The sequence below is a fragment of the Gekko japonicus genome, unplaced genomic scaffold (assembly GCF_001447785.1).
Source record: "Gekko japonicus isolate JY-2015 unplaced genomic scaffold, Gekko_japonicus_V1.1 scaffold507, whole genome shotgun sequence".
Taxonomy (NCBI): Eukaryota; Metazoa; Chordata; class Lepidosauria; order Squamata; family Gekkonidae; genus Gekko; species Gekko japonicus.
Window position 1 is genome coordinate 807,813 of NW_015172020.1, and position 22,623 is coordinate 830,435.

Below are 22,623 nucleotides of genomic sequence, written 5' to 3' on the forward strand. Positions count from 1 at the left end.
CTGAGCCCTAAACTGACAGAATCAACCTTGGCGATCAATTCCAGTTCAGCAAATCCCACCCAGGAGTCTCACTTTGAAGTTCTTTTTGTTGAAAAGTGGTGATGCTCAGATCAGAAGCAGAGCATCCTGGGAGTCTGGAATGTCTCCTCTCCCCCCCCCCCGGTTTTCTGAATGTTATCATTTTAAATACTTTTGCACTAAGACTGATTTTTGGCCAGTGTAGACAGCTGAAGGGCATTGTCGGCCAGTGATGGCCCACGAAGCTGAAGGATGAAGGGGTGAATGAGGGCAATGGCCCCATAATAGAGTTGCCAGGAGAGACACGGGGACAAAGCTGACAGGTGGATTTCTTGCGGAGGGGGGGCAGGTTTTCGTCTCTCCTAGGTGATCGGTTGTTGTGGCTGTTTTCTATTTGGGGGTTGAGAGGACAGGACTTTGCATTGGGGTTATCGGTCTCCAGGTGGTGCTCTTCAGACAAGGGAGATTAGTTCCCCTGGAGAAAGTGGGAAAGTGGATCCTATGGCCATAAACCCCACTGAGGTCACCCCCCCTCCCCAAACCCCTCTTCCACCAGGGTTCTACCCCCAGGATCTCCAGGTATTTCTCAACCCAGAGCCGGCAACCCTACTTTGCATCTGCTCACTTTGTCATCAAGCAAGTGGGCTCCTCATCACGCCGGAGGAAGAGTTTTCATCCAATCAAAGAGTTCAGGAGAACTCAAAAAGCTTGCACGATGCATTGTGCTGTTTGGTGGTTCTTAATAAATGGCTTTGGGTTGCCAGCCTCCAGATGGGGCCTGGAGGTCTTGTGAATTACAACTAAACTCCAGACTACAGAGGTCAGTTCCCGGAGGCCATTTCCCTATTTTCAGCTAACTGCAGCTAGAATTTCAAAGCATTCTCTCTCTCTCTCTCTCTCTCTCTCTCTCTCTCTCTCTCTCTCTCTCTCCCCCCCCCCCCCTCCAACGCTCCAATGCTCCCACTGCTTCTTGTGGTCATCTTCCTGTTCTTGGTTGGCTCAGACTACTTCCTTCCAGGTGAAATGCCCAGTCAGGGACCATTGCAGCCATTAAAGGGACACTCACATTCTTTTTTCTCCAAACACCAAACTGTAATCAAACATGACTTCAAAGGCAAAACCACCAAACTTCACAAAGGAATCAGACGGCCAACGGATAATATATTTGCCAACAGCAGTGATGATTATGATGATGATGCACATTTTGGCTATTGGGCATCCTGGGCAAAATTCAAATGTCTCATGCTAAATGCTGTTCTCGACCCTGTCGTCTGGAGAACATTTGTAATTCCAGGGGAACCTCCAGGCAACCCTAGCTCAGGTCTTCAAGGAACAGTGGGATGTAAACGATATGATGCAGACAGAGGTATGGATTTAAGATGTCATCTTTAGCCCTCTGTCTGCAGCATATGCCTGAGAACAGCCTGCTAGTTTGCAGTGGGGGGGGGGGAAGGAGGGCAAACTGGTCTCTGGCAACGGCACTGCAGATGTGAGTTCATGCAAAGGAAGCTGGTTGGCCTGCCATTTATCTCCCATTGTGCTGAAGCACCGGAAGTCCTCCTGGCCTGACAACACACGAGTTATTCTTAGGCTCGCAAGGGGGACACAGGGGAGATGGAGGCCACAGGTGTCAGAGGGCGAGAAGCGGGACAGGGAGGGGTGGATTAACAAGCCAGAAAGCAGCGGCCTTTAGCATCATAGGAAGGAGCCGCAGCACAGACACAAAAGAGCTCCGTCCCGTGATCAGACCGCAGCCAGCCAGCACGGCTCCTTCCTCTGTTGTATATGCAGGAGAGTTCCTATAAACAGCTTGCTCTGGCAGTAGAGTTGCCAACCTCCAGGTAAGGTGCAAAACACAAGAGACCGCTGGCTGAAATCACTTTAAGCGAACAATACATATAAAATTATATAAAAATAATATTTATTGCCGAGTTCACTATCAGTATAACTGGATGAGACCTAAGTATTCTTACAAGGAACAACACTAATGCAGAAAAATAAAGTCACAATAGTACAGAGAAGTAAAGTCCCAAAAATTTCAATGTGTCTCACTCCTGTTGTATTATAATTTCATAGTTCACCTTGACATGCATTCATCGTGGAGTGGGCTCATATAGTTCCAGGAGGATCCAAATAATCTTGAAGTCCATATGCCATAAACGACGTGTAGTTCGGATGCAAGCTGCCAAGTTTCGAATAATTCTTTTTCAAAGCCGAAAGGCTATAGTGGGACCCGATCTCAGTAGTAACACATACAGACCTCAGTTTAACCAATCACAAAGGATCATGGGTTTAGTGTTGTTCCTTGTAAGAATACTTAGGTTTCATCCAGTTATACTGATAGTGAACTCGGCATTGAATATTATTTTTATATAATTATATATATATATATTGTTCACTTTAAGTGATTTCAGCCAGCGGTCTCTTGTGTTTTGCTCCATTTCTTGTACGCTGGTTCCCCTCCTTTTTTTTTTGGTTTAACCTCCAGGTAAGGCCTAGAGAACTCCCAGAATTGCAGCTGATTTCCCTGGAGAGAGAAAAAAAATGGTTATTTGGAAGGTGTCCTTGTACAGCAAGATAAGGGTGTAAACCTGCTTTAACAGAGCTGTAGCATACAAAGCAGGGTTGCCATCTCCGGGTTGGGAAACACCTGAAGATTTTGGAAGAAGAGTTCGTTTATATACCCCGCTTTTCTCTACCCAAAGGAGTCTCTAAGCGGCTTACAATTGCCTTCCCTTCCTGTCCCCACAACAGTCACCTTGTGAGCAGTGTTCCCTCTAAGCTGAGTTAGTGTGAGCCAGCTCACAGTTTTTTAGCCTCCAGCTCACAGATTTTTGCCTTAGCTCAGGGAGGATGGCTCCAGAGCAGACTAATTATTGCAGTAGCCAAATGGCTCGCTCACAACTTTTAATGCCAGTAGCTCACAAGGTAGAATCTCTGCTCACAAGACTCCAAAGCTTAGAGGGAACATTGCTTGTGAGGTAGGTGGGGCTGAAAGAGCTCTGAGAGAGAGAACTGTAACTAGCCCAAGGTCACTCAGCAGGTGTCACGTGGAGGAGGAGTGTGGAAACAAACCCAGTTCTCCAGATTAGAGTCCGCCGGTCTTAACCATGACACCACGCTGCCTCTCTTTTGGGGGTGGAGCCTGAGGTATATTGCCATCGAGTCCACCTTCCAAAGCAGCCATTTTCTCCTGGTGAACTGATCTCTGTCTCCTGAAGATGAGTTGTAGAGCTCCAGCTCCCACCTGGAGGTTGGAAACCCTACCACAAAGCCTCACCCAGGCGTCCATCTTTGAAAGAGTCTGCACTCACTCCGCCTTCCCCAGGAGCATGCCCGGCCTGACTGCTCAACAAAAAGTTCCTTCCACTTGGGCCAGTAGGCAGCAGGTAACAGGAACATACATCATCACAGGACTCTGTGACATTCGGTCCCTCCCCTTCTCTGACTCCACCATCTCCAGGCTCCCCCCCCAATCCTCCAGGAATCTCCCCGCCTGGACGATCAGGCAGGATGGCTTATCTGCTTTCTCTCAGGCAAGCCGGTTTACCTGTAGGAGGTGTTCATATTTTTAATGCTCTGCCCCCCTCCCCCACAAAAAACCCACTAACATGTCAGGGTGATGGATATGCACAAGTCTTCTTTCAGACATGCTGATTTTCTATGTGCAGGGAGGTTGTGTGTGAGTCAAGTGTCATCAAGTTGCCGCTAACTTATGGCAACCCCAGCCAGGGGCTTTCAAGGGAAGTGAGGCGCTGAGGTGGTTTGCCACGGCCTTCCCCTGCAGTCTTGCTTGGTGGCCTCCCATCCAAGTACTAACCAGGGCTTGACCCTGCTTAGCTTCCAAGATTTCATGAGATTGGGCTGCACCATGCCACCTTCCCTCCCACGGGTGGGTGGGGGTGTGTGCTGAAAACCATGATCCACCTCTATTCTGAAATGGTACCATCCAGGAAAAAGATTGTGCTGAATATGCAAACTGATATTTGGCTCCAGGGCCAGTGAGGGAAGAATGTCAACAGTGTGTGGTGCCTTGGCTCAGCATCCTTGGGAGGCAGTTTTTTGCGGCTGTGGTCCTCGAACCCTTACTGTGCTGGTGTAGTCTGCTTTCAGTTTGCCTACCATCCCTCCCAGGGATGTTGAGTCAGGAGGAGCTGGGGTCCCAAATTAAGGCACAGGTTTCTTTCCTTCCCCCCCCCCCTTTTTTAAAAAGAAATTTTTATTTTTTGTAACGAACAAACAAAAACAAACAAACATAAATACATACAAGTTGGGGATTCCATTACATCTCTGTTATGTCTAATATGTTACCTCATACATTGTCTACTTGTATCTTATCCATTTTTACCACCATGTATTTTGTGTAAATATTTGCATCATATCTAAAAATATAGTTGGTACTTTCTTCTAATACGGTTATATGACCATACTGTTTATTTATTGTAGCCTTCCAAACATTTGTAAAATCTTGACCATGTATTTTCAAAGCGTCCTTCATCTTGTCCTCTCAAAATTAAAGTTAAATTATCCATCTCTGCAGTTTCAAGTAGGTTTCTTTCCTGATCTGGAACGTACCAACAGCCAAATGCTGAGCTTACCCCTGGCTTATGCATCACACAGCTCTGCACTCTCAACCTAAAGATGTATCTCTGGCAGAGGTCATTTTGTAGAAAAAGAGGTGCAGGGGCTCATTAGCATATCTTATTAGCATAACTGATTTGCATATGCCACACCCCCTGACATCACCGGAAGTGTGTCAGAAGGCAACACCCACCGCTCAGTCTCTACTGGACTGTTTTGGATTGATAGCTATGGGGGGGATGCACAGATCTGCCCTCACAGAGGAGGGAGAGCTTGTACCTGAAGGTGGGCGGGGGGGGGGCCTGGCTGCTTCTTGCTCCTCGTGGCCTGACTGAGGGCTGCTGGGAGCAGGGGGCAGGGCTTGTTGCATGTGCCCTCTCCCTGGGCTCCTTACTGCCGGAGCTCCGCTCCTGTGTGCTCTCGCAGGAAATGACCCCTGGGCATGGAAGCCTCTTGCTGTAGTTGAAACGGGAGAAACCCCTAACCCCCTTCCGTTTCTTTCAAATAATCAACATTGCTTTCTTTGGAAAAGAGATGATCTTCCCATTAGTATTTCCAACTCTGTGTTGGCAAATTCCTGGAGATTTGGGAGCGGACCCTGGGGAGGGACCTCAGCAGGGTATAACACCATAGAGTCTACCCTCCAAAGCAGCCATTTCCTACAGGGGAAATGTTATCTGGAAGTCAGGTATAATTCAAGGAATCTTAAGGCCCCACTTGGAGGCTGGCAACCCTATTCCCCATGGAAGCCGTTTTGTGACTGGCCCTGTCCCCCTTGGCAAGCATTTAGTGGTTTAAGAACCCGAAAGGTTAAATAGATACAAATTAAGGGGCCCAATGTTAAAATCAATAAATGTACAGCATAAATATTACAAATAATCAAAAATACAGTTCTTTATTACAAATTAGTTTAAAAACAATTGAGCCTAGAATTGTTTTAAAACTAATTTGTAATAAAGAACTGTATTTTTGATAATTTGTAATATTTATGCTGTACATTTATTGATTTTAACATTGGATCCTCCCCCTCAATTTGTATCCATTTAACCTTTCAGGTACTTAATTCAATTGGGGGGGGGGTTAAGTTTTTTGTCCTCCTCTTCCTTCCCCAATCATTTAGTGGCGACACCACTACTCTTTCTAAAAATTACAATTGGTATTATTTATTGTTCCATGATTTCATTTGTTTTATTTATATATTAATGGAGGTTAGAGTATCCAAGAAAAACAAATTTGTACCATGGCAAGGTGGTTTTGAACAACTGGGGGGTGGCTGGATATAATTAATTGAATCAAGGCCCCTACCACGAATGTGATAAATTAACCTTGGGTCTGCATATAGCCCAGAAATCATTAGTTGGCTGCCCCAGATTTAGACAGATTTCCCAAGTCACCCACAGAGCATATTTTGAACCAGGGAAGACGTGCAAAGATTACTGTTTGCACCTCTAGGACTTCAGAGGGTCACGTGAAATTATTTTGAACTGGTTAAGATTGGTGGTTACCCTGATCTTCAATTCAAGTTGAGTACAAGAAACTCCTGAAAATCCGGATTGGTTTCACCTCCTTCTATACAGCTAAGCATCTTCCCAAATGATCATTTCATCATTTCTGTTAGGGATAAACAAATACCTTTCCGATGGCCAGTACTTCTTTTGCAAGGGATGATCACATTATTTAATTACTGGACGAATGATAATCCCAGCCACTTCCCTCTGTTCCCAACTAGCGTATCTATTGCAATTTGCCCAGTAAACTATGGTTGCAAAGGATGCACAGGCACCTATTGGCCAGTACTTGTGACGTCACTGTTGGCAAATATTCTCATACTGTCACACCTTTGCCAACATAAAACCTTTTCCAAAGAATTGGTTTATAGGCTTTTAGAAATGTCTCTACCTCCTGGTTTTTGCCAAACCTCACTTGCTCCCACAAGGCCGCAGTGTTTGATGGACAGCTTCCTTCATCCTGAATGACACTTGTGGACCCAACAGAGTGCATGAGGGGTTTGGAGGACAGCTGACCCGTCCTCTGCCTGGCAATAGGAACAAGAAAAGGCCGTCACCCTCTCTTTAATCCACGTTCGCTTTGCAACCAAGAGGAGTCAGTGAACCTTGTCCCTCTGACCCAAAGAGAGCTAAAGAAACAAGGCAGCCGTGGGGTGAAGAAAGTCAGAGCTCACCATGGTTGGTCAGTGTTTGGAGTCCCCCTGCTACGCTGGGCCACCCCCAGCACTCTTGTCTCTCACATTTTGCCTTCGGGAAGAGGAGGAGGGGGACTCGGGACATTTCAATCCAATTGGTACCATGACAGAAGGCTTTGTTGTGGCCCTGTCACTCTGGCCAAGGTGTCATGGCCTCCGTTTCCAGGACAACCAGAGGAGGCTGTGGAGGCAAAGAGGAAGGTGTGTGACAGAGCAAAAGTTCTCACTGCCTGAGAATGATCACTTGTGAGGAGAGATTCAACTTCTGTTACAATTTATTGGTTTAGGTGTTTCATGGCCCAGATGCTCCTAGGCCATGGAAACGCTATTATTTTTCAAGGTGCGCACAGGCAGTCATATTCTGAACTGTTGGGCTACCATGTGAATGCATGTGCCCACATTTTGATCTGAGGCACTGTCTTCTTTGCTGGATCGAGCTTTGGGGAAACCAGTTTTGCAGAAGCCTGCTGGACTCTGCCCGGATTGGCTCCAAATTGCTGACATCACTCAGTCATCCCCCCCCCCCAACAGATTCCCAAGTTATCTCTAAATGGATTGTAGGCTTGGTTGGGTTTTTAATGAATAAATGTATGGTTAATTTAATAAACATATGTGTGGTGCATTAGACGTTTTAGAAAATGGACAGCCTGCCTGAAGCAAAGGAGGAGGGGGTAAGAAATCCGACTGAGCCTGGCTCATCCTTCTAGACTTTATGCAGCGATTACTCTGGCACTGCTTAATGTCAATCCCACAACTCTTCTTTTTCTTTCCCATATTATGTATCACTTTAATTATATATATATAATTAAAGTGTGTGTGTGTGTGTGTGTGTGTATATGTGTGTGTGTGTGGGGTGTGGTTTTATATATATAAAATCTGTCTTGGATTTGCCCTTCTTCGGTGTTGTCTGGCAGCCAATGTACACCTGATAGCCAGCCCTTCAAGGCTCCCTTGAATCTCACCAGTTTGGTGTACTGGTTAAGTGCACAGACTCTAATCTGGGAGAACTCCTCCACTTGCAACCTGGCTGGATGATCTTGGGCAAGCCATAGTTCTGATAAGAGCTGTTCTTGAAAAAGAGCAGTTTGTGTCAGAGTTCTCTCAGCCCCACCCACCTCACAGGGTGTCTGTTGTGGGGAGGGGAAGGGAAAGGAGTTTGTAAGCCGCTCTGAGACACCTTTAGCTAGTGAAGGGCGGGGTATAAATCCAATCTCTTCTTCTTCTTCTTCTTCTCCTCCATGGGAGCTGCTGTGATTGAGAGGGGAGTTTTCCCTGCTCAGGGATTAGCTGCATGGATTAGGTCAGGGCCAGTTCCAGGTTTTGATGGCCCCTGGCCAGAGAGTACTCAGGGCCCCCCCTGCTCCTATGCCCACCACCAGGACTTAGGGTTGCCAGGTCTGGTTTGGAAAATACCTGGAGACTCTGGGGGTGGATCCAGGAGAGGGAGGGGTTTTGGGAGGGGAGGGGCCTCAGCATGGCCCAATGCCACAGAGTCCACCCTCCAAAGCAGCCATTTTCTCCAGGGGAGCTGGTATCTGTCAGCTGGAGATGAGTTGTAAAAGCAGGAGATCCCCAGGCCCCACCTGGAGGCTGGCAAACCTACTAAGAATCCTGCTCATACCTCCCTTCCTTCCCGTACCTGTGTACCCCCCCCACCTGCTTGTGCATCAGTCCCCTGCCTGCTCATGACTCCTGCCACAGCCACCTGCGTGCCCTTTCCTCGAGGTGAGTGCGGCTGGGAGTGCCCCTGCTGGGATCATCGCCATCTGCACACTCTTCCCTGGCAGTGGTGGACAGCCCAGGAAGCTAGGGGGACGGGAGGTGGAGTGCATGTAAGCATGTGGGCGAGGGAAAGGGGTGCAAAGGGGGTGTGGTAATAGCCCTTTCCAGGAGCCCTGGTCCATGGCAGATGCCCCTTCTCAGGGCATGCTGATGTCAGCCCTGGATTAAGTGATTATTTTTCTCCCCAAGGCATCATACATAACCCCCCCCCCAATTGTTTCTGCTGGCATGGAGGAAATCACGTGATCCTTGCGTTGAGGATGACTCACATTGTGGAGAAACGGCTAAGGACTTGTCTATGCTACTACTTTCAGACCAGTTCCCAGTCGCCATGGCCTCCCTCTAAAGAACTATGGAAACTGTAGTTTTATAGTGCTGCTAATCTTTGCTAGAGATTCCCTATCCCTAGCCCTCTCACAAAAATGAAGGATTTATTGTCTGGGGGGGTAACATTTGGGGAGGAAAGGGGTTAATTCTAGCTTAACTTTTGAGTGCGCGGACTCTAATCTGGGAGAACCGGGTTTGATTCCCCACTCCTCCACTTGCACCTGCTGATGTGACCTTGGGTCAGTCACAAGCTCTGGCACAGCTGTTCCTGAAAGAGCAGTTTGTGTCAGAGTTCTCTCAGCCCCACCCACCTCCCAGGGTGTCTGTTGTGGGGAGGGGAAGGGAAAGGAGTTTGTAAGCTGCTCTGAGACTCCAAGTGAAGGGCGGGGTATAAATCCAATCTCTTCTTCTTCTTCTTCCATGCAGGACATCTGCTTTGCAAACAGCAGGCCCCAGGAATTTGCATTGATATATTTTGGAATGGTGCTCCAGATAAGAAGTATCGAGTGCATGTTTTGCGTTCCTTTATGATATCAATATCACTTTTCTATCTAGAGCGTTTAAATGCCATGTTGTCTGCCGAGAACAAGACACAGACTAGGAAAGGGGATACTTTTTATTGCACCAGCTCCAGTATCACCTTACCTCTTTGTATCTCTCATTTGTCGGCAATGACTTGTCAAATCAAACTTGGAGATGGGCAATAAAATGGCTGGTGAAACTCCATATTAGTTGGTGCAAAAAACCCAAAAACTAATGGCAGCCTTTCCCAGGGAGAGTCCATTTTGATTCTGATACAGTTTTCACATCAAATGTGGCTGTATAGATATTGGCTTGTATCACCTGTGGCCAATAACCCCACTGCTCCATGTCTCTGTTCTCATAATAAAGTGTGCAAAGGTGGGGATAGGATTTAGCTTTCATTGCCTCTGGCTGGGCTTGGAGACTTGGGTCCCTATTTGCCCACATGGCAGAAGACCTCCAGCCAGTTACAACGTTTGCCTACCAATGCTCAGCTAATCAACAGGCAGAAACTGGGGGCAAAGGGGGTTGATTGTCCTGGGGAGAAAAAATGAAAAATAAGACCTTGGATACTTACAGGAAGTTCTGATTAAGTTAAGTACCATAGAGTTAACATTACCATAGAGTTTCCGGTGATTGCTAGTGCTCCCTTGTCACTTCTGGGTAGTTCTAGGAATTGTCAGGAACTCTGTGGTCATAACTTCCTGTAACTATCCAAGGCCTTGGTGTGTTTGTTTGTTTTTTTTATTTTTCTTTTGGGATGCTGCAGCTCTCCCACAACCCTCCTGCCGGTTGCCAGGCATTTCCTGGCGATCCTATTGAGGACCAAGGAATTGTTCAATTTGCTATCAGTGATGTCACAGTTGGGCTGCTGGCAGTGTCTCAGCAAATGAGCACCTGGGGAGGGAGGAGCTTGAAGATGTGACATCATTTCCTGATGATGCTGTAGGAATTTCTCCAAATCTCGAGGGTAAAGACCTTAGAGACATGGGGAAATTCCCAGAGTGTTACCATAAAAACCATTTCACAGCCATTTTTTCTCCCACTCCTCAGTGTCTCAAGGGCAGGAGTTTGGGGATGAGGGTGGGGTTTTACCTGCTCTAGGTGGTCAAATGGCAAGCCGCAGGCAGTGTTCAGTCAGTGGCTGTGACCCTTGTGTAAGCATATTTCACCCAACTCTCCAAATAGCAAGGGCCTTTCTAGTTAGGGGAAAGAATTACATCTTCCTAGCAATAAATACCTTGATCTATATAGCCCAGGCTAGCCTGATCTTGTCAGATTTCAGTAGCAAAGCAGGATTGGCCCTGGTCAGTATTTAGATGGGAGTCCACCAAGGAATATCAGGATCGCTACACAAAGGGAAATGGCCAACCGTCTCTGGACGTCTCTTGCCTTGAAAACCCCACAGGATTGTCATAAGTTGGCTGCCACTTGATGCAAAAAAAAAACCCCTCAATAAATATACTGCATTTTGCATATATGGAAGATGTGATTTTTCCCACTGCAGAAAGCATTTCCTTAAGGGAAGTTGTGCATTAATCACATCACGCACGCAAAATCCAGTGGTCTGAAAACACTCCTAGGTGTTGCATCATTCATATATTTTTATCTGGATAGGTTGTGACTCATACATGGCATTTTACGCAAAAGAAAACCTGGATGCTTCTGAGTTCTTTTGAAAGCAACTGTAAGGCGGTGCGCCCCTGTTACGCTCTAAGATACTGCTGTACCCCGTGACCCAAACCTGCATAGCATCCCAATTCCATCCAATAAAGACCGGTCACAACCTTCGGCAATTGTTTCTTTTTCCCTGAACTAAATGTATCGATTTATTTATTTTGAGACATCACACAGACAATCGCTTAGCCAGGCTTATGTGCTGTGATCTTTGACCCACAAGAGGCCAAGAGATCAACTGGTATGCTCCACTCCCCCGCCCCGCCCCAATTCTTCCCTTCAGGCTCCTCTTTCTTTCAGCCCTCAGTGCCATACGGCAAGCAAAGCACAGGCCTGATCGATACACCGCAACCAAGCCTCCTGAAGGTCAAAGGGCAAAGCGGGATGTTACCCATGTTTTCATTGCTAGGTTTCCAATTCCAGTTCTGGCTCTCTCTCTCTCTGTTCTTTCTCTCTCCTTCTTCATTTTTGAACTCATCTAAAGAAGGATATTCAAAACAAACTGAACTGGAGGGACACAGATACGTGTTTGGGGGGGTGATGCGGGGCTCCCAGCCGCACACTGTCCAGATGCTTGCAGAGGAAGTCATATGGATGGACCACGGGGATCACCCCAAGTGGCACAGTGACCATTGTCCCAAACAGCATCGATAGCACTAAATCCCTGCAACAGGAAGCACTTCCTTCTTGCTGCTTCCAGGGTGCCTGTCTTCCTTCATCACCAGTCACACAGCAACATCTGCCCTGAGTGGGGTTGCCATCTCTGGGTTAGGAGGTGCCTGGAGATTTGGGGGGTGGAGGCTGGGGAAGGTGGGGCTTGGGGAGGGGAGGGGCCTCCGCAGGGCATAATGCCATAGGGCCCACCCTCCAAAGCAGCCATTTTCTCCAGGGGAGCTGATCTCAGTCGTCTAGAGATCCATCGTAAGAGCGAGAGGTCTCCAGGTGCCACCTGGAGTTTGGCAAGCTGAATCCCTGAAATCGGAAGATGAGGGGATGAGCAAGCAAGAGAATTAAGTCCTCAGAATGTTCAGGGAGGCATATGGAGCTGGCGGGTTTGCAGCACTGATAGACTACAGAAATCGCTCATAAGGCTGCTTGGAACGTTTCTAGATATTTTAATGTTAAGGAACGTTTGAAGCGTTTAAAACGTGCCGCCTGTTCTGCTGTTGACAGGCTCACCCGTTTTAGCAAAGCCTTCAGCTGGCACCGCTCTGCAAATGGGTCAGATGGACGGCTCCCACCCCTGCCCACTTTGCCCGCTCCCACGCCAGTAAAAGGCAGCCGGGGTGGTGGTGGTCAGAGCAACGTTCAGCAACATAACAACGTGGTTTCTGACCATGCAACTGAGGGCTGCCAACTCTGGGTTAGAAAATTTCTGGAGATTTGGGGGAAGAGCCTGGGGAGGGGAGGGGAGGGGAGGGGAGGGGAGGGAGCTCGGCAGGGAACTGACACCACAAGAATCCACCCTCCAAAGCAGCCGTTTTCTTCAGGGAAACTGATCTCTGTCATCTGGAGATCAATTGTAATTCCTGAATATCTCCAGGCCCCACCTGGGGGCTGGCAACCCTAGTCCAACTAGATTATTCATCACCACAGGGCCAGGCGCTCCAGCGTCCACTCAGAGCATCCACTCAGAACTCTTACCATAGAGTTTCACGTGAATGCTAGCGCATCTGTGCATGCAGTGACACCATTTCCATTTACATGGCCGGAAATGAGGTCATCAAGGTGCTGAACGGCATTCCGTGAGTCTCCAGCCCCAGAAGTCTCCCAGGAGTTGCCAGTTGACGGCTGACAACTCCTGGCCTGCCTGAGGAGGTCAGGAAGGGTCCCACACTTGCATGAATGTGTAGAATGGGACTGTTCAGAGGGTGTGCTTATAAAGGCAATACAGTTATCGTTTCTAACATCTTTCTAAAAGTTTTGGCAATTTTGGTGTTCTTTTAAAGACATGTCACAATCCACAAGGTCAGCTTTGAAAATCTAGACAAGGTTCAAAATCTCTTTTTTGACCAATTCTTTAGGCTTGTTTCTCTTACAAAAAAGGAAGGAAGGGAGACCCAACTTGTACAGACTTCTCTTGTGCATACCTGTCTCCATCCCAGAACTTCCTATATGCAGATATTTTCCCCATTAACACTGTGTTACCATACTTTTCTTAGCCATTTCTCAATACCCAGTGCTTTCTCCTGTCCCCGCGCTGCAGCTGTTAACATTAACAAATGGAAACAAACCATATCAATTAAAAAATGCAATACAAGTAAACTAATCAAAACAAAAACATTACAGCAAAAAAGCCGTGTGTGTGTGTGTGAATCAGAGAATCACAGTCCAATAACAAAAGGCCAGCTTCATGCATATCTCTCCCTACACCATGCTAGGATTCCTGATCCTCTCTTGAAGGGTGGGAGAGAAAGAGGTAGCAAGAGAAGATCTGCTACTGACCCCCACTGATCTTCTTGCAGCTCTAGACCAAAGAAATTAATCTAGTTATTGCAGCTAATTTTCTGAGAAGATTTGGGGAGTGGAAGAGGTGTTTGCCCATGCAATAAGCAATGCACAAAGCTGGCAATGCTAACCCAACAACGCTTGGTGCCAGGAGCCTCCACTGTAAGGCCAAGCAGACATCAGAGGAAGCATCTCTAGATACCTAAAGCCTGTTGAGCCTCAGAGTGTTCCCAACAAGAGGACGGGGAACAGGAAAGGCAAAAGAGAGCCAGGCCTCCAGCCCTGTAAAACCTGCTCCTTAACTGAGACGTTAAGGGACCCCAGAAGTGACAGGCCAGCCAACCATACAAAAGTGATTAGCGGGATTTCAGGCTCAGCGAGGAGCGGAGCCGGGAGCCACACTTGGGAGTTGTGTTAAGCCGAAATCCATTGAGCCTGGAAGAGAAACACAGCTCTGCTCTCCACACACAGAGGGCAGCTTCTTAGGCCTGCCTTGCAGGGACGAGAGATTCATCGATCTGAGCACAGACGGTGAGCAGAGGAGAGGAAATCTCGTTGGGGGGTCAGTGCAGTGCCTGCGCTATGGAGCAGAAGGCAAAGCCAACACGGAATCGATGAGGAAGTCTACTCCGAAGGCCTAATGCTGAAGTAAGGTAGCAGCAAAGCAACCTATAGGGAAGGCAGCAGAATCTCTTGGCAGCCCGTGCTCATTAACCCTTCGGAAGCCTCTATTTTAAATGAAAAGAGATATTCCGTTCCCTGCTGAAGCGCCCTATTTTTATTTTTTACTTTGAAGGGCTGGCATCACCTTGGCATATGATGCACAGAAGGCAGTTATTTCAGGCAAGGTGTGCTATAGATAACCGGCTTGCAAGCCAGGTGTCATTTTCTTTCAATTAGGTTTGTGGCGTTAGCTCCGGTGAGAATTCCCTCCTGTTGGCTCAGTCATCCCCCATCCTGGGCCTGACGCAAAGCATGACATCTTTGCAGAAAGTCACAGTGAGTTTCCCTGGACGAGACGGTTGCAGAAATGCAGATTTACTTTCTGGCTCACCCCAGCACTTTCCCCTGGCTTGATTGCCACATTGTTCCAAGGCAGAAGCAACAGGTGCGAGCGCTGATAAAAAAAGCAAACCAAAAAGTGGAAAAATGGATATTTTTTTTCCCTTTGGAGATTTGCATGCTGTTTGAGGAAGCCAGGAATCCTGCACCTTGGAAATCTTTCCAAGGCGGCAGATCAAAAACGAAGTTTCTGTCGTTGGCACGGTGCGGCTTCCTCCTGTGAACAGCATGACCAAAATTCAAAGAACAGCGGCAGTTTAAAAACAAAATTTTGTATTGTTTTGCTTGTACAGTGAGCTTCTTTGGAAGCTCTTCCTTCAGGAGAGACATCATCGAAAAATGCTAAGGAAATAAACAGTGTCAGTGTGGATCAGCAGAGGCGGGCAGCAAAAGTTTGACCTGTCGTTGGCATTCCCAGCCTCTGATAATTACATGAGATAAAGAGAGTGAACAGGAATTTACAGTCAAACTACAGAAGTCCATGTATACCCACCGCGGCCAAAATGAAACTGCGGTTGTTGTTAGCCATTCAGTCGTGTTCAACTCTTGGCTTAATATGGCTTAGGGCTATGGCACTGAGGAAGAGAGGGTTAACTCACCCCTTGAACCAGTTCTCTGGCTGCAGTGTTGATTGAACCACCATAAGGGGGAAAAGATGGGTGCAGAACATGTAGCTGGCTTTGTTTCTTACCATGGATTAAAATCAGGGGTCATTTCCTGCAGGAGCGCACAGGAGCGGAGCTCCGGCAGTAAAGAGCCCAGGGTGTGGGCACAGGCAACAAGCCCCACCCCCTGCTCCCAGCAGCCCTCAGTCAGAGCAAGTAGCAGCCAGGTAAGTTGCAGAGCCCCCCCCCCCCGGCCCCCGCCCCAAAACCGCCCCGTGGCCCCTTTAAGACAAGTTTTATTCAGGTACAAGCTCTCCCTCCTCTGCGAGGGCAGATCCGCACGTCCCCCCCCCCCCAAATAGCTAACAATCCAAAACAGTCCAGTGGAGCCTGAGCGGTGGGTGTTGCCTTCTGACACATTTCCCGTGATGTCAGGGGGTGTGGCATATGCAAACAAGTTATGCTAATGAGTTATGCTAATGAGCTCCTGCACCTCTTTTTCGACTAAATGACCCCTGATTAAAATACCGGGGAAAGGATGATAGGGGAAGAACGAAGCCCATGTCCCCAGCAATGCTCCCTCTAAGCTGTGGAGTCTTGTGAGCAAAAATTCTACTTCCTGAGCTACTGGCATGAAAGTTGTGAGTTGAGCGATTTGGCTGCTGCATAGATTAGTTTGCTCTGGAGCCCTCCTTCCTGAGCCAAGGCAAAAACGTGTGAGCCGGAGGCTAAAAAAACTGAGCTAGCTCACACTAACTCAGCTTAGAGGGAACACTGGCCCCCAGTGCTGCATCCCTGACTCAGATTGGGGGCCCTGCAATTCCTTATGGCCAAGTGATACAATCATCCCAGCTGCAGAACTCCGGGGACAAGACTTTGCCTGTCTTTTCCCCATACACTTGGTAGCATTAAATCCCTCATCCTCAGCACCACCACAGCCCCAGTGCAAATGTAGGATGCCCATAGTTGTTTCTTTGGACCAAATAATATACCAGTCACAAAATTCCAACATCATGGGTTGGATCTGGCCAGGTTTTCCCCCCCTCCCACTCAGTCTCACTTGATTCCCCTTCCTAGTACAGTCCCGGCCCCACGTGGCATCTGTACATGCAGCTCCCCTGACCTTTTTGAGTGGTCAAAGAGGACCCCTCCTTCCTTTTCACCATCAGAAAAGCTGTTTGGAGCCAAGCCTATGTGTCGTTTGGCCCTGGTTTAAATAACCCTTTCTCTTTGCCTGTCTCTTTGCCTTCTCGACCTGATAGCACAGGAGATGGAGGTGATGCAGGTGGGAAGGGCAGGCTCCCTCTCCCCCTGTACCATGGCTCCAAGCCAGACCAGGGCTACCTACGACTGCTATCGCCTTTAAAGAAAACAGTGAGGTTTGTTCACTGGCCTCTCAGGAGCACCTCTGATTTGGCCCTAAGGGCAGGATCAAGGGATCAACAGGGAGCAGTGTTGCCAATTATGGGATTTTAAAATATGGCGACCCCCCACAGGTAGGACTGGGGGACTTGCAGCCAGAACAAACTCTAACAGACCACTGGTGGAGCCAGAGGAGAATCTGTTCTACTTTTCTGGACCTTCAGTCACAAATCCTATTTACTGGAGCACTTTACTGATGTGACCATTCAATTGATGGCTCATTGACAGTCCTAGTAAGAAGTGCACGCACAAACGCACGTATATAGGCCCGGAGAGACCCAATGAATGTATTACTTTTATCCAGGGATCATTTTCTGCAGGAGCGCACAGGAGCGGAGCTCCGGCAGTAAAGAGCCCAGGGGGCAGGCACATGCAACAAGCCCCACCCCCTGCTTCCAGCAGCCCTCAGTCAGAGCAAGAAGCAGCCAGATAAGTTGCAGAGCCCCCAGTCCAAAACAGTCCAGTGGCATCTTTAAGACCAAGTTTTATTCAGGTACAAGCTCTCCCTCCTCTGCGAGGACAGATTTGCACGTTCCCCCCGCCCCAATAGCTAGCAATCCAAAACAACCCAGTGGAGCCTGAGCGGTGGGTGTTGCCTTCTGACACACTTCCGGTGAGGTCAGGGGGTGTGGCCTATGCAAATAAGTTATGCTAATGAGTTGTGCTAATGAGCTCCTGCACCTCTTTTCCTACGAAATGACCCCTGCTTTTATCCAACCTTTCTGTCAAGGAGGCCAGGCATGCGCAGTTCACCACTCATGCCATTTTATCCTTCCCGACAAGCCAATGAGGTAGATTAAACTGAGAAAGTCACCCTGCAAGAGTGGTCATTGGAACTCCAGTCTCGCTGGTCCTCATCTGACCCTCCAACCATTACGCCACACGTGGCACTAGACCTACTGAACCAGGAGGGACCAGTTAGAATGACCAGGGAGAGATGAGATGAGCTGGCCATACCAAAGTCTCTACTTCCCTCCATGGCATGTAGTAACCAGGGAAAGGGTGCTCAGCAGTGTTCCCTCTAAGCTGAGTTAGTGTGAGCTAGCTCACAGTTTTTTAGCCTCCGGCTCACACACTTTTGTCTTAGCTCAGGAAGGACGGCTCCAGAGCAAACTAATTTATGCAGCGGCCAAACCGCTCGCTCACAACTTTAATACCAGTGGCTCACAAAGTAGGATTTTTGCTCACAAGACTCCACAGCTTATAGGGAACATTGCTCAGTACAAAGAGGAGCAATTGGAATAGCAGATTGGGAGAAGAACCATAAATGATCTTACGGCCTAGATTATCCAAACAATTGTGGATTTCTTGTATTTGTGTGTGCGGCTCAAAGTCAACAGGGTTAACTTCTGGCAACCCCTAATGGGGCTTGGACATTTCAGAGACGTGGCTTGCTATCGCCTGTCTCTGCGTTCCACGCCCTGGGATTCCTTGGAGGTCTCCCATCCAAGTGCTTGCCAGGGTCGGCCCCGCTTAGCTTCCGAGATCTGACAAGATTGGGCTTGCCTGGGCTATCCAGGTCAGGGCTGACGATCCAAAGAACTGTGAAGGTTAGCTTTGTACACACCCAGCCACCCAGTTGTAAATGATATGACTCGTCAGGCCGTGGCAGATTGGACACAGGATTTTCTAATGATTTTCATCTTGCCCTTTCTCCAAGGAGCTTGGGGTGACATGCATAGCTCCGCCTCCCCATTTTACCCTTAGAAGGAGGTTCAGAGCACAACTTATCTAAGGCCACCCAATGAGTTTAATTATGGGGATTTGAACCTGGTCTGATACCCGATCCACTACACTAGCTTTCCACGTGGTGCCTGTATCTTGAGTTCATGCAGCCAGCCAGGGCTCTTTTTGTAGAAAAAGCCCGGCAGGAACTCATTAGCATAATAGGCCACACCAGTGTTCCCTCTAAGCTGAGTTAGTGTGAGCTAGCTCACAGTTTTTTAGCCTCCGGCTCCCACATTTTGTCTTAGCTCAGGAAGGGATGGCTCCAGACAAACTAGCAAACTAATGTACATTAGCAAACTAATGTAAGCAGTAGCCGAATCGCTCGCTCGCTCACAATTTTAATGCCAGTAGCTCACAACGTAGAAGTTTTGCTCACAAGACTCCACAGCTTAGAGGGAACATTGCACCCAACAGCAGAAACTCATTAGCCTATTAGGCCACACCCCATGCCTTCGCTTGGCTTGTTTGGGCACCCCGTGGCTGCGGAGAGCCCAGGCAAGCCGGTCCTTGGACAGGCCGGGGAAGGCACGGGGAGGCATTTAAATGCCTCCCAGATCTTTCCAGCACCCCCCCCCCCGGCCCACCCACCTTGGAGTCACTGTGGGGGTCGCTCTCCAGGCCTTCCCTCTGTAGCCAGGCACACAGAGGTTTTGGCTGTAGTGGGCGTGGCCAACTCTGAAGCCAGCCGGAACTCCGTTCCTGTGCGTTCCTGCCCAAAAATAGCCGCCCAAAAATAGCCCTGCAGCCAGCTTGCCATCGGCCCTTCGAACCCCTATAATCTATTCCAGAGCTCCCCAACATACCCAGTGCTCCAATCAAACTTTCCCTATATTAGTGACAGCCCCACAGATAGGACCAGGGGACATTCCCCTCTTGCTCTCTAAACCAAGATTTCCTAGGCTTCTACCAAAGACAGAATCAGAGGGGCTATTACAGTTGATCTCCAGACGACCGGCATCAGTTCCCCTGGAGAAAACGGCTGCTTTGGAGGGGGAACTCCGTGGCATCGCCCCCTGGCTGAGCTCCCCCCCCCCCAAACCCTAAAAAAAAGGTATTTCCCAATCCAGAGCTGGCGAGAAGTAAAAAGGGCTTCATAGTGCACCCCCCCCCATGCACCAATTCTTCTTAAACTGAAATGGGTGTGCAAAGCTGCTATTTGCCTCATTTGGCAAGCATACATACACTGATGGCCACCTTTGGGTTCCCCCAGGCCGCCCTCCTCACATGCTGTGGACCCAGTCTGAAACAGCCCCTCGTGCACACGCCTAACCATCAAGTTCCAAACATCAAACGCTCAGACTACATCAGTCAAGCAAGTATGGTGGCGGGGGTGGGGACTTTGTAGCATTGCGACTTGCTCCAGAACTGAATTGTGCAGGGTGGTCAGAGTTCCGTGAAAACAGTTCCCAGCATTCCCCCCAACCACCCCCGGACTAGGATTGGATTAGCACCATGAGGTGGGGTCCCCCCCCCCGCCCCAATTCATTTCTCACCCTGAAGCCTCTTTAGAAAGTCACTGTTTGCCCAGTGGGATAACAAACCAGTACTAAGGCCACACAACTGTTGACCAATGAACATTTTATAAATGAAATAGCTCTAGAAGGCCCTGATGGAAATTATACCAACGCACTTGCAAACTTCACTTTGGGGGGAGAAGAGAAGATTGGATGTATACCCCACCCTTCACTCAGAGTCTCATACAATCTCCTTTCCCTTCCCCTCCCCACAACAGACACCCTGTGAGGTAGGTGAGAGAGCTCTCTCAAGGACTGCTCTTGAGAGATCAGCTGAGAGAACTTGTGACCGACCCAAGGTCACACCAGCAGCTGTATGTGAAGGAGTGGGGAATCAAACCCGGTTCTCCCAGATTAGAGTCCATGCTCTGAACTACCAAACTGACAAGCTGAAGTTGAAACACCCTAGTACTACTGCTCACAGACAAAGCCCATGGCATTAAAGACAAGGTTCTGAGACCAAAGGTAGTTTAGAGTATGAACCAGGAGTCTTTGGTCCAGATTTCACGATCAAGACATGCTCCTTCACTGGTAATGGTGGTGGAGGGAAGTGCCATCAACACAAAGCCCACGTAGCGTGGTGTTTTCAGTGCAAAAGACTACCAGAGGCGGTTGCCAATTCAATGTTCCATCTAAGCTGTGAAGTCCTGTGAGCAAAAATTTTACTTTGTGAGCTACTGGCATTAAAGCTGTGAGCGAGCCATTTGGCTCCTGCATAAATTAGCCTGCTCTGGAGCCATCCTTCCTGAGCGAAGAGAAAAATCTGTGAGCCGGAGGCTAAAAAACTGTGAGCTAACTCACACTAACTCAGCTTAGAGGGAACACAGGTTGCCGTTACCTGCCTCTGCACTGTGGCCTTGGACTTCGGAGACCTCCCATCCAAGTACTAACCAGCTTCCAAGAGCTGAGGAGCTCTGGCTAGACTGGGGCATCCAGCTGAGGGTAGGAATACATATTTCCTATCCCATCCCTGTCCAAAGACCAGAACACAAAGAGGATATTCAAAAGAAATATATTTTTATTGAATAGTTGCTTTGGAGCGGGTTCAGCACACCACCCATAGAATTATTTCCTTTATTTCAGCAGTGGTTCAGTTAACAGTTGGATTAAGATTTGTAAGAATGGGGGGGGAAATACAACTAAGAGAGTTACTGTAATAAATATGTTCGGCTGCATTTCTCTTTGTCTTATTAAATCTTTAAAATAAACTTTTCAAATAAATATTTGTGCCTTTTAAAAAAAACAAATGGTAAATGTGGTAAAAAATATACACAACAGACCAAGGAGAGAAAGCGAAGGAAGGACAGGATTCGGGGAGGGGGGGAGAGGTTCGGGACACAGCACAGACTGCCTTCGGTACCCAAACAGAGGCTGGGAGGCGTCAGTCCTCGGCTGCACTCCGGCAGGGAGGGGCTTTCTCAAGACAGAAGCCATCTGGCGTCTGGATGGGGGCCTTCAAATGGAAGATAAGAAGTTGAATGTGACAGCAAAGGGGGGGGAGGAAGTGAGAAGCAGCAGGCAACATGCCTGGAAGCGGCAGCATCGGGCTCAGATACCGGAAGGATCCCCTTTGGCTGCCAACACGGGTGTAACGTTACCAGAGGGTCAAATACGTGGCTGTTTCACCCCAGGTTGTGGCTCCCGTTTGTCTGAATGCACCTTTGTGTGATCAACACTGCCAGGAGTCTCCCAGCTAAACGAAATCTGTTCTGACCCCCCCAGAAGAAACCGTGACCGATTCTCAGGCTATTGTCTCCAAGCCACTTAAAAAGGAATTCCCTTCTTTCCAAAGGTTGGTCGATCCCTCGCCTTTTGCACCCCAAAGTGAGGGGACCTAAGGGGGAAAGGGGGGGTATTTTTTTGTGGATCTGAAAACAGCAACAAGGCCAACCTCTTGACGATGCGCTAAACTCAAAAACGCAGTCGTCGTCCGCGCAGGTCGGCAACACCACCCTCTCTGGCAGCCCCCCCCCCCCAATGTCTCACTTGATACAAGTCAGCTCAGGGAATCCTCGAAAGGGAAGCCCCCTGAAGTTGGCATCGCACACAGAGCTTAGGCAGCTCTTTGGCATTTGTACGTGTTACCAGGAAGCCAGGCCCTGCATATGGCACCATTCGTATTGGGAATCAAACAGAGGATCCCGGGAGAGCCCTAAGCCACCACTGCATTTATAGATACAAAAATATATCAAAGCAACCTCTAAAACAAAGGGAAGCCAAACCGGTGGGTTGTGTGCTCATGGGAGTCCCTGCCCAACTTTTAAGGGGGGGCTGGGAAGGCGAAAAAAGCCGAGTCGAGTCCCACGCCTTCAGCGCCGTCCTTCGATGGGTCAAAGGCATTGTTGACGAACCCCCCCAAACAAAACAAAAAAACCACAGCCCAATGACCCCCTTTTCTCTGGCCTAGCTAGGGCCATAGAAAGAAGGCCAGCCTCAAGCCCGGTGAGCTGGAATTGGTTTGGGATCAGCTGTACGGCCTTCGGTCTAATGCCTGGCACGGTGAAGGATACACAGCTTAACCCAGCTTCCAGTCACCAGGCCAGAATTTTCAGAGCCAGCCAGCAAAATAAAATCCTACGGACGTGGAATAAAGTGCCCACACCACACATTTTCAAGCCCTCGTTTCCCAACCCTACGGGGACATCCAGTCCGCAGCCTCAAGACTGCAGATCCAACTTTGAACCACCTCTGCTTACGCCCATGGAAACGCCTGTTCCCAGTGTCCAAATTGCCC